The following is a 14961-nucleotide window of genomic DNA, read 5'->3' as shown; positions in this document are numbered from 1 at the left end:
ATAGTATGCTTGTTTCAATGCTATTCTCTCAGGACATCCCACCCTCGCCTTCTCCCACAGAGTCCCAAAGTCTGTTCTGTACATCTGTGTGTCTTTTTCTGTTTTGCGTATAGGGTTATTGTTACCATCTTTTTAAATTCCATATATATGCGTTAGTATACTGTATTGGTCTTTATCTTTCTGGCTTACTTCACTCTGTTTAATGGGCTCCAGTTTCATCCATCTCATTAGAACTGATTCAGGTGAATTCTTTTTAATATTCCATGGTGTATATGTACCACAGCTTCCTTATCCATTCATCTGCTGATGGGCATCTGGGTTGCTTCCATGTCCTGGCTATTATAAACAGTGCTGCGATGAACATTGGGGTGCACGTGTCTCTTTCAGATCTGGATTCCTCAGTGTGTATGCCCAGGAGTGGGATTGCTGGGTCATATGGCAGTTCTATTTCCAGTTTTTTAAGGAATCTCCACACTGTTCTCCATAGTGGCTGTACTAGTTTGCATTCCCACCAACAGTGTAAGAGGGTTCCCTTTTCTCCACACCCTCTCCAGCATTTATTGCTTGTAGACTTTTGGATAGCAGCCATTCTGACTGGCGTGTAATGGTACCTCATTGTGGTTTTGATTTGCATTTCTCTGATAATGAGTGATGTTGAGCATCTTTTCTTGTGTTTGTTAGCCATCTGTATGTCTTCTTTGGAGAAATGTCTGTTTAGTTCTTTGGCCCATTTTTTGATTGGGTCATTAATTTTTCTGGAATTGAGCTGCAGGAGTTGCTTGTATATTTTTGAGATTAATCCTTTGTCTGTTGCTTCATTTGCTATTATTTTCTCCCATTCTTTTCATCTTGCTTATAGTTTCCTTTGTTGTGCAAAAGCTTTTAAGTTTCATTAGGTCCCATTTGTTTATTTTTGCTTTTATTTCCAATATTCTGTGAGGTGGGTGACTTAATGATTTTAAGAGAAAATAAAATGCTAATATGTTGTCTAGACTCTTGAGCAACGTGGCTTTGAGCTGTGTGCCACTCATCTGGGGACCTTTTCCAGTGCATATGCTACTGGACTTGCAGTCTGGGGCTGGCAGAGTCCTGGAATGTGGAGCTCTCCAATAGGAGAGCCAGCTATGGCACTGGGGGATATGTGGAGTGTGGTATTGGCTGCAGGTCTGGGAACCCATCCCCTGCAAGTACTGAGGGATGACTGTATATATCTCATTTAAAAAAAGAAAAAAAAAAATAATCCCTCATTTTGAAATAAGTTTGGACTGACAGAAAAGTGGGAAAATTAAGTTTGTGTATGCCTTTTATATCTTACGTGGTTATGGTATAATTCATTGGGAAGTGAGCATTAGTGCAATACCATTATCTAAATGACAGAGCTTGTTTGGATTTTGCCAGGTTTCCCACTTACATCCTTTTTATGTTCCAGGATCCAGTCTAAGATCTCACCTTATATTTATTTGGAATGTCTCCTTAATCTCCTCCAATCTGTGCCAGTTTCTCAATTTTTTTCTCACTTTTTGTGACCTTGACACTTCTGAAAGAGAATTGATCATTTTGTAGAATGTCCATCACCTTAGGTTTGTCTGGGGTAGTTTCTCATGGTTAGAATAAAGTAATGAATGCATTTCTGGCAAGAGGAGCATACAAGTGATAGTGTATGCTTCTCAGCGCATTGTGCAAGGGGCTTCATGATGTTAACACAGTAACCCTTATCTGCCAGATTTCTCCTCTGAGTTATTTTTCTCAGTGTAACCAATAAATCTCCTGTGTTTCCTCAACCTTTTGCATACTAATTTTAGTATCTGTTGGTGGATCTCGTCTGCAACGGTTGTTACTGTGATAGTTGCGTAGTGGTGGTTTTCTGTTTTCTTTCCTTCCACAGTTAATCGTTTGGATTCTTCTGATCCTCTGGAGAAGGAAATGGCAACCCACTCCAGTGTTCGTGCCTGGAGAATCCCATGGACGGGGGAGCCTGGTGGGCTGCAGTCCAGAGGTCCGTGGGGTCACAGGTCGGACACAACTGGGCGGCTAGGCTTGCACACATTCTCCTCAAAGGAAGCGCTGGCCTTTGGCCACTGTTTTACCTGTTTGCATCAGTATGAACTCATGGATATTTACTCTGCAGGTTACAGTTGAGTGCTGGCGTCATGGTGTTGCTTGTCTTGTTCCAGCTTTGGCCGCAGGACCTCATCGGGCTGGCGCCTGTGTCTTTCAGACAGGCCCGCCTTGCTTTCTGAGCATGTCCTTATTTTCTGGCACCACAAGAGGTTCTGGTCTCGTATTGTCTCTTTCCCAGCCTCGAAAGCAGCCACTTTTGCGAGGAGTCCTGACGTTTTCGTTAGGAGACTCGTGTTTAGAACCGGACCGAAGACCTGGGCAGTAGGTGTGCTCACTCCACCACGAAGTACCAGCGCTTCTAGGTCCTCTCCGCAGACAGAGCTAGGAGATACGTGGTGTGCAGACTGGCGCACACACATCTCTGTTTCTGCTGGGTGTGTGCTGGGTGGGAACAGAGTGTGAGTGCTTTGTGACCGGCAGTGGCCCAGCGCCTTCTTTGTGTCATCATGCTTGTGCTCTGGTCAGTCGTGTCCAGCTCTTTGCGACCCCATGGACTGTAGCCCTCCAGGCTCCTCTGTCCATGGGCATGGACAGAGACAGGAATACTGGAGTGGCTTGCCATTTCCTTCTCCAGGAGACCTACCCAGCCCAGGAATCAAACCTGAGTCTCCTGCATTGGCCGGCGGATTCTTTACCACTAGCATCACCTTTAGTCCTTGTGATATAAGGACTTACTAGTATTCCCACCTTTATAAGTGAGAATGCAGAGAGGTTGTTTCTTTAAACCTCATGGGCAGTGAAGTCCATTACTCCAAAACACTGCTTTTGACCGCTAGTCTATGTCGCATAGCAACTTGCTTTTGCATGTGTAATTGGCTGGTCCTAGGTTCAATGCGGATGTAAGGAGTAGGGAGGATTGGAAAGTTAACTCCTTTCCTAGCTTTCTTTCCTTCAATAAGTAAATGATCATATGTCATTAATTTTGTTTTTGATAACATTGTTTAGAGAGCAAAATCAGTCTTAAAACAGGTAAAAAAACACTCCAAATCTGCTTTTAGAATCACTTCTCTGGGTTCATTAGTAACTTTTGTATAATTTAGCCTAGACTTGTCTAATACCTTCTCATGGTGCATTTGAAAATTAAGGAACTCACTTTAAAGGTAATTTCCTGAAACATTAAAAAAAATTCAAAGTTTGATTTATTCTGTGTGTGTGTGTGTTAGTCACTCGGTCGTGTCCGACTCTATGCAACCCCATAGACGGCAGCCCAACAGGCTCCTCTGTCCCTGGGATTCTCCAGGCAAGAACACTAGAGTGGGTTGCCATTATCCTAGGTGATATTAAGTATCCAACATATTTTAATGTTGTTGTCTATTAGCATTTTTAAAAAATCTTTTAACAGTACTCTTCTATGTGAAGTAGCAATCTTAATGTGTTTACACAAGAACGTTAAGCTTTGTTATGCCCACCTAATTTTGGTTTCTCATTTGGGACTACTAAAAAGTGAACATTAAGGAACCAATCACTTGCATATGAAATTTATTTTTCTTAATGTAGTTTATTTTATATGCCTGTGTTACTCATACATATTTGTATTAATTTTATATGCTGTTGATTTTACCCACTTCAGAAATTGTAATCGGTTTCAGTTTAGTCTGGCTTGCATGCAGTAGACACTAGGACCACTTTTCATACTTGTTTAGATGCTGTAGGCCCAGAAAATATAAGCATTATCTTCAGTAGGACATTTAATAAGGAAATCTCTAGAGGAAATCTCTCATTTAAGTTAGATATATCAATGATTTCTGGATGCCTATGCTGGTGGTCTCTTTTGTTATTGTGAAATAATGGGAGTTTATAAAAAATATTATTGCTTAATAGCTTATAACTAATCAAATGTAGACCTAAAATGGGCTTCTCTGGTAGCTCAGTTGGTAAAAAAATCCACCTGCAATGCAGGTGATTGCGTTTTGATTCCTGTGTTGGGAAGATCCCCTGGAGAGGGCATTAAACAACCCACTCCAGGATTCTTGCCTGGAGAATCCCATGGGCTGAGGAGCCTGTTGGGCTACAGTTCATGGGGTTACAAAGAGTTGGACATGACTGAGCATCTAAGCATTGCACAGACCTAAAATATTTTCATTTAACTCTGTAATTGATAAGAATGAGGTATAAAATAGTTTATGTATAATGTACACAGAGGTTATTGAAAACAATATAGAGAAATTCAGAATTCTCAGTTACCAATGGTGGATATTTTTACTATTTGAGGAAAGTGGGTATTTTTTACTATTTGAGGAAAGAAGAGAGATTATGTCAGTATATACTTGAAATGGCTGCTTTTGTGTAAATCTAGGAATATAATTACACCATAGTAACACTGCACAGAGGCTTGTTCAGAGTAGTAAGTGCTTGTTTGTTGACTCTTTCAAACCCTTTTTATTTTGGGGAGAAGGTGATTTAAACCTTAGAAAATAATTCCTGCTTGCTTTTTATTTCATTTTCTGCTCTGCTGAGGGAAAAATGATGTCATTCCCCAAAGCTCGGACACCTGTTTACATGATACAATTAAATTAGTATCATGGAAAGCAGTCAAACTGTCCTGGTAGGTACAGTGGCTTTTAAAAGAAGTATGATTTGAACACATGCATTTCATGAGTGTATTCTTCAAATGAGCGATTTATTATAGACTAAGTAGAAAATACCCTCCCCTTCACCATAATGCTTCCTTTGGTGATTGGTTTTGGATTATTTCTTTTGGAAAGTTGTTGAATTATTTTCAGTGTCCTCATTCGTTCAGTTCAGTTCAGTCGCTCAGTCCTGTCTGACTCTTTGTGACCCCATGGACTGCAGGATGCCAGGCCTCCCTGTCCATCACCAACTCCCAGAGTCTACCCAAACTCATGTCCATTGAGTCGGTGATGCCATCCAACCATCTCATCTGGTGTTGTTCCCTTCTCTTCCTGCCCTCAATCTTTCTCAGCATCAGGGTCTTTTCACATGAGTCAGTTCTTCGCATCAGGTGGCCAAAGTATTGGAGTTTCAGCTTCAACATCAATCCTTGTAATGAACACCCAGGACTGATCTCCTTTAGGATGGACCAGTTGGATCTCCTTGCAGTCCAAGGGACTCTCAGGAGTCTTCTCTAACACCACAGTTCAAAAGCATCAATTCTTTGGTGCTCAGTTTTCTTTATAGTCCAACTCTCACATCCATACATGACTACTGGAAAAACCATAGCCTTGAATAGGCAGAATTTTGTTGGCAAAGTAATGTCTCTGCTTTTTAATATGCTGCCTAGGTTGGTCATAACTTTCCTTCCAAGGAGTAAGCGTCTTTTAATTTCATGACATTTTAAGGGCGATCTAGTATGGACATTTAATAATATTAATGGCTTTAATGATTAGAGCAGTTGTTTTTTGCTGTCCCTCATTTTGGAATTTCTTCTCTTGTGTGTAGTAGTCTTTTCTGTGTGATCCTTATTAGAAGCCATTTTTCTCCTGGAGTGGTGGGCGAGAGGGGTGTATGCCACTGGGCTCCATGCTGCAGGGATGTGCACAGCTTATTCTGTTCTGAGTGCGGAGTTGGGATCCACTGTTTAGTTACAGACAGCGGTGTCAGCTGAGAGCTTCCTGGTGCATTCCTACCTCCTTGATTATAAGGTCATCTCCCACCTTCTTGACTTTTATGTTCTTGAATTTCTAGTGCAATTCAGTGAAAGAATCATCAGCCATCTTAGTGCAGAGCTCTTAGCTTTCCTTCCATGGACCTCTGCAATTTAGCCTTCTTGCCCCTTCACCATCGCCACAATTATTTACATGTGGGTAGTGTCTTACAGTTTGTAAAATGCATTCATATCTAATTGTTAGTTTTATGTAGCTTCGGGATAAAGACAGAACAAAGACTTTGTTGACCTAGGCTTTGAAAAAGTTATTTAAAAATATCCTGACATATAGGTGGCTGACTTAAATTATATATATTAGTCATTAATGTTTACAATGAAAGGTTTGGTTATGTGCTGAGTAGAACATTTTCTTAATGTAATACAGAATTTCCTTGCAGAAACTCTTCATTGTGTAGCCAGAGATGGTGCTTTTATCTGAAGGTTTTGAAGTCTGTCTGGAATTACAGTGAAAGTAAATTTTACTGTGATCATTTGCAGAGTGCTTGTAATGCAGAGGGGACTGCAGCTTATAGATTGTTGAATCTTAGTGTTATTTTAAAGCCCAGAAGTTAAACATAGAAAGGATTATATAAAGGGAAACAAAGCCTTTCCTCCACTAAAATAGAAGCTGTATCTGATCTGTAAAACGTCCTCATGTGGCCATTTCAGGCTAATTTTATAAGCTTTTACTTTTTATGTATATCATATGTTCTAGAAAACTATACTCTTTATTAAAAGTACTTTCTTTTAAGTAAGAAAGTACTTTTAAGAAAATACTTCTTACTAACTTCCCAGTAATTTACTTTCATTTTCTTTCCCTGGTTATTGTGGAAATACTATATTAGGTGCTTTTCATGTAATATTGTAAGAATACTCTTCATAAGTCATAATATTTTTATGATTACTTTTTGCCACTATCAAATCACCTAGAAAATTGAGAAATTTTATTAAAAGCTGGTCTTGTATGAAGAACTGATGGTGCAGGGGTAGTAAGAGTAAACATTTTTTTCAGGGTGTGTCTTCCAACAAGATAAAAGGGATGAACCAGTTGTGGCAGGGATGACAGTTGGTATTGGATCACTGAGCTCTGTTCTTTCTATGGAGTCTCTCTCCTACAGATTCAGCTTTTAAGGATAGAGGTCTTAAAGAGAAGTCTTAAAGACCCTTTTTATCTTCTCAGACAGAAGAAAAACCAAAACAACTCACAATGTTAGGATTTGTAGACAGAAAGTAATTTGTTGATATATCTATCTTAAATCTAAATATATATTATTTACTTTTATTTATTGGGATTGAAACAGTCAAACCAGACACTTTCTTTTTGATTAGACCTCCTGTTCTGGGTAGCGCTTCCCTGGTAGCTCAGCTGGTAAAGAGTCCGCCTGCAATAAGGAGACCCTGGTTCGATCCCTGGATCAGGAAGATCCCCTAGAGGAGGGAATGGTTACCCGCTCCACTATTCTGGCCTGGAGAATTCCATGGACTGTTTAGTCCACGGGGTCACAAAGAGTTGGACACGATTTCCTGTCCTGGGTGGGTGAGACTTTGGAATCCTGTACTTGGAGTTCTGCAGTGGCTTACCTGAAACAAGAACATCCTTTTGTGATCTCAGAAGGAATCGAGTCAAGACTTAGTCTTCAGCCACATCCCTCTTTTGTTGAAGAAAGTTGATTAGGAATGGTGACAAAGTAAAAGATGCAATGGTTGAAGTGTGGAAGATGAGCAGCTATTTCAGGGGGCTAAAGTATGATTTTTAAAGTGGAAGTTGCAGGCTACAGATTTGATTTCCTAAATAAAACTAAAGACTGAAATCAAAGTCAGTGTAGGAGAATTAATTAGCCGAGGGTGTGAATGTGTATTAATGAAAGACTCCATCATTTGGAAGAATGTGGACAAATGTAATTGAGAAATCATTTTTATAATTGGGTCTTAAAGTGCTTCCATTTGGGAGGCCATTGATACATATAATTAATTGCCATATGTTGTGCATCACTTTCTGGAAGACTATCAACTGTTGCCTTTGTGAGCTCAGGGAGTAAGTAGACTTCATAGAAGTGTTATAACATTGTTCGGTTATCTGAAAATGGAGCTGAACATGTACGTTTCGTAAGTGTTGTAATAAAGATATTGCATATCTTAATTGGCATATTGTGATGAATGGTTTTCCTGTAAGTTTCCTTTCTTTTTTTTTTTTTTTTTTTTACTTTTAAGCAACTTTATTGATGTATAATTTAGATTATATTTACCCTTAAAATTTACCTATTTTCCCTGTAAAGTCTTGTAAGGAAGTTGTCTTTATTTTAAAATGAGCCTGAGATGACTGAGAAAATAGGAGAAAATTGCTTTTGTTACATAAGGAATAATAGTATGCTTTATATTGTTAAAAGTGAATCACTTTCTCTATTCAAGTTCCTAAAATTTAAATTCTGTATACTAAAAGTTTACTTAAATCCTGCAATGCTTGGAATGAAACATCTCAAAAAGGTGTTTTGGGACTCTTGTTACTGTGATAGAGATCGGGAGACATGCTGGGTTTTTTTTGATCTTTACATTCTAGTTGGTTGATTAGAATCTTCACCTTTTTCAGCGATACAGAGAAAATCTAGTTTACTCTTGTGAATTCTAAAATATTTTGGCTCCAGTTTGTGAATGCCCAGTAATAATTAATACTGTGCATGGTAATCAAATTATTTGGATAAAAGTTCTGTGTTCTTTTTCTTAATTTTCTCACTAATAGGTGTGGGGAAGCTTTACCTTTTTTTTTTAAATCGTCTTTCTTTGAAAACGTGAAGATCATTTTTCATCCTGCTCCACTTTTGGCCTGACCTTGTCAAGTCACTTAAACTTCTTGTTTGCATTTTTTTAAATTAATTAATTTTGATTGGAGGCGAATTACTTTACAGTATTGTGGTGGTTTTTGCCATGTAGCATGTAAGTGGTAGTATTCAACTCACACATAGTTTCATTAATTTTTGTGAATAAACTGCTGTGGAGTGCTGAGTTGTATTAAGGTAACATCTTTCCAGAATTGCTAGCATTCTGGTACTGAACAACTTAAAATAGTTTCTAGATTCAGTATTTTAGAATTTTTATGAGTGACAAATTGACATAGACTGATAGATTTTCAAAAACTTTTGCTTATTGCTTAATAATTCATATTACCCTTTGGGATTTTATAAAACTTTTTTTTTTATAATATAGAAATAGGCTGTTTTAAAATTTTATTTATTTTTTAAGAAAATGGGCAGATGAGTAATTACCACGAAGCCTTCACTTCAGAATCTTTCTAGGCATTGTTTTCTCTGATTTTGGGGAAAACACTTTTTTGAGATATTGACACCAGAAGGTGTAAAATAATATTGGCTTTTTTTGGCTTTTAAACTTCAGTGGGCTTGGATTAGAGAGACATGTATTTTTAGCTCTTGGACAATAGATGGCAGTATTACATTACGTGATCACTGCAGCTGTGTCATTACTAGGAAACGTGAATTTCATGTTACAAATAGTCTAATAAAATTATTAGAAGTCATTAAGTTTGTTAACTCTATTTTATTCTAACTTACTGCTTTTTAAACTTTTTAGTAGGACTTGTGTAAGAATTGGACAAATTGACCTTTTCAGAGGCAGCATGATTCAGCTTGGATACAGCCCACCATGTGTATGCTGGACACTGCATGTGAAATTATTCTTTCATTGAGTACTACTTGACATCTTTGTTGCTCTGTTGCCCTGACTGTGGTTCTTCTAGAATGTGTTATTGTCCTTTTTCTGTGCTAAAGTGGGAGATTTTGAATCTGAGGACAAACATTTGATTCCTTTTGCCATTACATTGCTTTCACGCTTAACTAAAAACTGACCTTTGTGTAAGGTACATCTTGAGTATCTCATTACTCCCCAAATCTGCTAACGAATATTGAGGTTAAAGAGGTTCCATATTAAAGGAGAATAGAGTGAATTATAGCACTTTAAAATTTCCCCCTCATTCCTGCTTTCCCAACATGTGTTTGGTTAATTCAAGATGGTTTGAATGTCCAGGCATTTTCAGAGACTTTCCGTTTGGTCCTTTCTTCATTATAGCATGGTGATTCTCAAATTGAAGAGTGTCTACGAATTTTTGTGTCGTGTTGTATACACCGATTCATGTATATGGGTGATTTAAGGGCTGTGTGTGTGTGGTGTGGTTATTCTTTTGATCACCTGATTTTAGATCCGTTTTAACTCCTTTCACAGCTGTGTCTCCACTTGCTCTGCTACAGTTCAGCTTACTTCCCTTGACTTAGCGTAGTAACTCAGCTACTTCCTGTCTTAGGATGATTTATTGTGTTTTTTTCTTTTTTTTACCTTTTCTCTCCCAGGGTGTGTGAGTTCCTTCTGTCTTAATCATCTTTGCCTTTGTTTGGCATCTCCGAGAACTGTAGCTTAGTGATTAAGAGCAGACTGTAGCCAGCTATTAATATTGAGCCAGACTGTGAAACCAGCTACCGCAGTGTATTAGCTTTATGACTTTGGGCAAAGGACAGTACCTCTGTGCTTCAGTATTCTTATTTATTTAATGAAGATGACAATAGCAGTCCTATCTAAACATTAAATGTTAGTATATACAGAAGTGTTCAGTGTGTGGTTTCATCATTATAATCAAGTTCAGTACCTGGCACACAATAGGAATTCAGGTGTTTTTTGTGTGCTTTAGTGAACAAATGAAAACTACTTTTTGACTATAATGAAGTTAACTTTATTCTTTATGCTCTAAAGAATATTTGTAAAATATACAAATTAAAAGTATATTCTAAAGGTTCAATAAATGTGTGTGGTGTGTGTGTGTGAGTCCCTTGAGTTTTTTCAGTAAAATCCTATTTAGTGGCTGTCAAGTCCAGACTGCATGGTCCTGACATATCTTGGTAAGATCCTCATATTATCACTTTGCCTGGCATGGACACGGCAAATTATATTGAATCAGCAATCTAATTTAATCCATTCTTATAAATTGGAAGTAATTGCTTTCAATTTAGTGGGATTGAATTCAGTATTAGAAATCTTGATGTTCCTTCAAATGCAGTAAAATTTAGTTATGTATATATTTTCATGTATCTATGTGTATGCCTGTACATTTGCAGAGAGAAGTGACCTTGGAGCATTGCTTGTAGTCAAATGAGTTATTTGCAGGAATTGGTAAGGGGGCATATAGTACAGGATGTCAACGAAAGTGACATTTTCTCCCTTTTTACCCTTCTACCTAGAGTAAAAAGCAAAAGAAATAAAACTAAGGGCCTTCAAAATGGGATTTTCATTCATTCAGAAATAGTGGAGGGAAATTAAGAGTATCTAGAGAAGATTTCTATGTAATTTACTCTTGGGGGGTGGGGGTGCATTCAGCCCTCCCAGGGATGAAAAAAGAACTGTGAGGGTGAAATGGAATCCTTCAAAAATGTATTTAGTATGTTTATATTCAATCTTTCCCACTAAGTTATTTTTAGAAATGGCTAGCTTTACCAGCTTTTATGTTTCACTGTGCTTGTTCTTGAATATATTAGGAACAAGAGGTGAGGCTACTTAATGAACATTTCTAGTTAATGTCTGATAATTGCATTTGATTGTGGAGTTTGGTTTCCCAGAAGATGTAGTACTTCTGACTCTTCCCTCTGGCTTGCTCTTTGCTTTTACTCTTTCAGTATTTTCAGGAACCATTTTAGTTACCATCTTACCAGCTCTTCTTTCTTCTGAATTGAATGGCAGTATACAGTAATTTAAGGACTCATTACATATATTAACTATTTCTGAAATTTCCATAAATTACTATCAATGACTGCACTTTGAGTAAAATTCATAGTAACAAATGAACCAAAGATAAAAGACTGTTGAATATTTTCTTTTTTCCACGTGAGAGCTGAATTCTTAGTGAGCTTACAAAAATAAGGGAGTTGTGAAGGTGTTTTAGAATAAATATATTACAGTCTCATAAAAATTATTCAGGAAATCAATGAAAGAGATTAAAAATAGAAGACGTTGAAAATGCTCTACAGACGTCTAGATACGAGATCAAATTAAGACAGAGAAGCTTTAGGGAGAGTATTTGAAGCTTATCATTTCCATCTCATCTGTAAGCAGCTTTTTATCTCGTGTCTTAGGTAAGTTACAAATCACGTGCAAGCCATAAACAAGGGCTTTTTTACCCTGAGAGAAAAAAAATGAGAGAAGGTTTTTTAGTTTTCAGTGAAGATTTTCTCTGTTAGCATAGAGGCAGGAAGAATACTGTGTTAGATGAAGAGTTTTTGTGCTTGTAAAATGTAAACAGCTGTGTGAATGTAGTCAGTGTGTGTTCTTCATGTTATGATTTAGACATAAATATCTTTTCTTTGAAAGTGTATACAAAAAACATTGTACAAATAATCATTATTTTGCAAAATCTTACGTAGAGTGGAAATGTGTGCATTATTGTTCAGTTGTTCAGTTCAGTACAGAGCATTATTGTAACTTATGGGATTTGACTGATTAAGGAATTAATGTTGAAATTTAAAAACTAGCAGTTTCAAGATATTGAGGACTCAGCCATTCTTAACTAAGGGATTATTTGTGTCAGGCATTAACATTTTCTGAACCTCAGTTTTCTTTGAAATGACATGGTGGTCCGCCAACCTCATGAAAATGAAATGGAAGCATATACACATGAGATAATGCTTCAGTTTTTGAAAATATTTTTAAGTTTTAAAACAAACAGCTCATTTATTACACTTTAATGTTATTAAATTGTAAACTGGTGTTTCTTAAATTTCTCTTTCATCTGTTATATTTAAAGGTATTTTTGTACAATTTAGAAGCTTCAGTTCCTAAATATACCAAAAGGTGGCACTGTTTACATATGTATACTCTGCTTTTTGATGGAAAAAAATGTTGCGTGTTTTATCTGCAAATGTATTAAATTGAGGTTATATTTTTTACGTTTAATTTTCTGTTTTGTAAATGGATTTTTAATTCATGTGAAGTTTGCTAGGACCAGGTTTCATTTTTATTTGGAAATGGTTTGGAAATTCAGATATTTAACAATCATCTTGTAGACATAAACTGTATAATCCGTTATAATTAATGATAAAACCTTGTATTAATGTGACAGCCTGATGTTTCATGGAAAACACAGTTGCTTTTGTGTAGCAAAAACCATTAATTTTTTTTAAGCCTCTAAAAACTATCCAGTGATTAAAACATAACAGCTATAAATAAATGATTTGTGTGGCTTTTAGGTCATGCCACATAGGTTATCCATTCTGCAGTGTTATTTTATGGTAAAAATACCTTTGAAAATTTACCAAGATCTTTCATTGCTTGAATTTCCTACTGGCAGTAGTGTGATGAAAGGAGACTCTAGATTCTATGAATAGCTTCTCTAGGTGAAGAATGCAAAAAATTAAATAAAGTGAATTTGACTCGGAGTGAGGATTATTTATATAATAGGATGTGGTGAATACATTTCCCATGCTATTAGGTGAAAACCTCCTGATTTTTTTTTTTTTAATTCATGGAGTGTATTACATCCAATGTAGTTTATGACCCAAGAAGATAATACAACTATTAATATTTTTAATGTACAATCAAAGCTATCTGTAGTTTTTTTTTTTTTAAATATAAATAGAATTTGCCAGTGATTTTTGCTGGATGTAGACCAGCACAGAATGCTTCTGTGACTAGTATTATAAAATGCTTGACTTTTGTTTGGGGGTAAGATTAAGAAATCTAAGACAACTTCAGGTGTGGTTCCCCTATTTCCTTTACTTAAGAGTAGAAAATGTTTCCAGCCAACATAGCTTGTATATTTCAGTTTATGTTATTTTCTTAAATATCTCTTTTTAAGGTACTAATCCTTAGAAATGGTTAACATCTTGCTCCATTAAAAACTCATCTTTACAGCGCTGACGTGATTGTCTCAGTTACTAAATGTATGTAGCTTGGGGGAAGTGAAGACATACTTGGCAGTTAGAGGGGTTCATTATGTTTATGAGAGTGTATGTGCTTATATCTAAGTGTTCACTCTTATTGCTGCTTTTGCTGGTGTTACTAATATGATACATGTGTGATTTGTCTGAATTATTTAAAAAATGCATAATTAAAGGAGGATTTGACTATTCAGCAACTATTTCAGTAGCTAAAAACTATCATTTAGGTATTTTCTTCCAGTGGTTGACAATTTTTCCATGAGCTATGGAATAGTATGAAAAATTAAAGGAAAGTATTATGACACTTTAATACTTCATAGCCCATACTCTTAGGAAATTCTTATTGTAGAGGTTAATAGTGTCTTAATTATTCAGCAAGAGACAGATCTGTTTTTTAACCTAGTCTTTTAATATATGTAAAACTTGTGGGTTTGGTAAATAACAGATTATTTTCCTAAATGACTTTGGGTTTACAGATTGGTTGTAAGTTAGAGCAAAAATGCACTCATAATAACTTAAAAAAATTGTTTCTGTACATAAAACTGAGAGACAGCCAAGTGTCCTCAAAATGCTTCAATAGGTTCCCACCTACCAGCCCTTCCCCAGGCTCCCCATAGCTTCAGATGTGCTTCTCAGGATAAGAGCTGAAGTAATAAAATGTGATATTATACAAGCAGTTTTTTTCCCTAAATAATGCTTGTGATTAAAAGAAATCCAGTCAATCAGCATTATATATTTGTATGGAAAAAAAAGATCCATCATACAAATTTTGTTTGGCTCCTTTAGATGCCTTCATAATATGCTAATTTATGCTGCTGGTCTAACGGTATGACCCTTCTCTGTGGCCTAGATATGTAAATCTGTTATAGCTTTTTAATTTCAGTCATCTGTGTTGGTTGAATATGCTTGTTAGTCCACCGTACCACTCACCAGTCTATGTCAGGGACTGGAAAAGAACAAGAAAAATGAATCTCAGAATCAGTTTCTTTAAGCATGTATTACTAATGAAGGAAATTACAAAACAGACATAATTTTAATAAGACTGTTACATCTGAACATTCATTGAAAATAGTAAGTACTCCAAGTACTGTCAGCTTTTAATTAGGAAAGGGAATTGGATCATTGGTTTTATTAAGCAGAGGCTTATCAACATCTTTTTATTTTTTAATTTTTAAAAATGTCAGTAAGAAAATATCTCAAGAGAAACAGACATCATAGACAGTTCCTAAGAAGCAACCACTTTATTATGCTTCTCACCTGTTCCGTGAGCTCTGAGGGTCGTGTATCCCCAAACCCCAACAGCAGAAAAGT

The 14961-nt window shown here is 36.5% G+C and overlaps 1 protein-coding gene across 4 annotated transcripts in view; it reads left to right on the top strand.

Annotated features, from left to right (window-relative positions):
- The window catches only part of CDKAL1 (CDK5 regulatory subunit associated protein 1 like 1), a 576202-nt gene that overhangs the window by 10326 nt on the left and 550915 nt on the right, over positions 1-14961 (top strand). The gene's annotated exons all lie outside the window — the stretch shown is intronic.

This window comes from Muntiacus reevesi, chromosome 20 (assembly GCF_963930625.1).
Source record: "Muntiacus reevesi chromosome 20, mMunRee1.1, whole genome shotgun sequence".
Classification (NCBI taxonomy): domain Eukaryota; kingdom Metazoa; phylum Chordata; class Mammalia; order Artiodactyla; family Cervidae; genus Muntiacus; species Muntiacus reevesi.
Note: the sequence above shows the minus strand (reverse complement) of the source record. Positions and strands in the feature narration are given on the sequence as shown.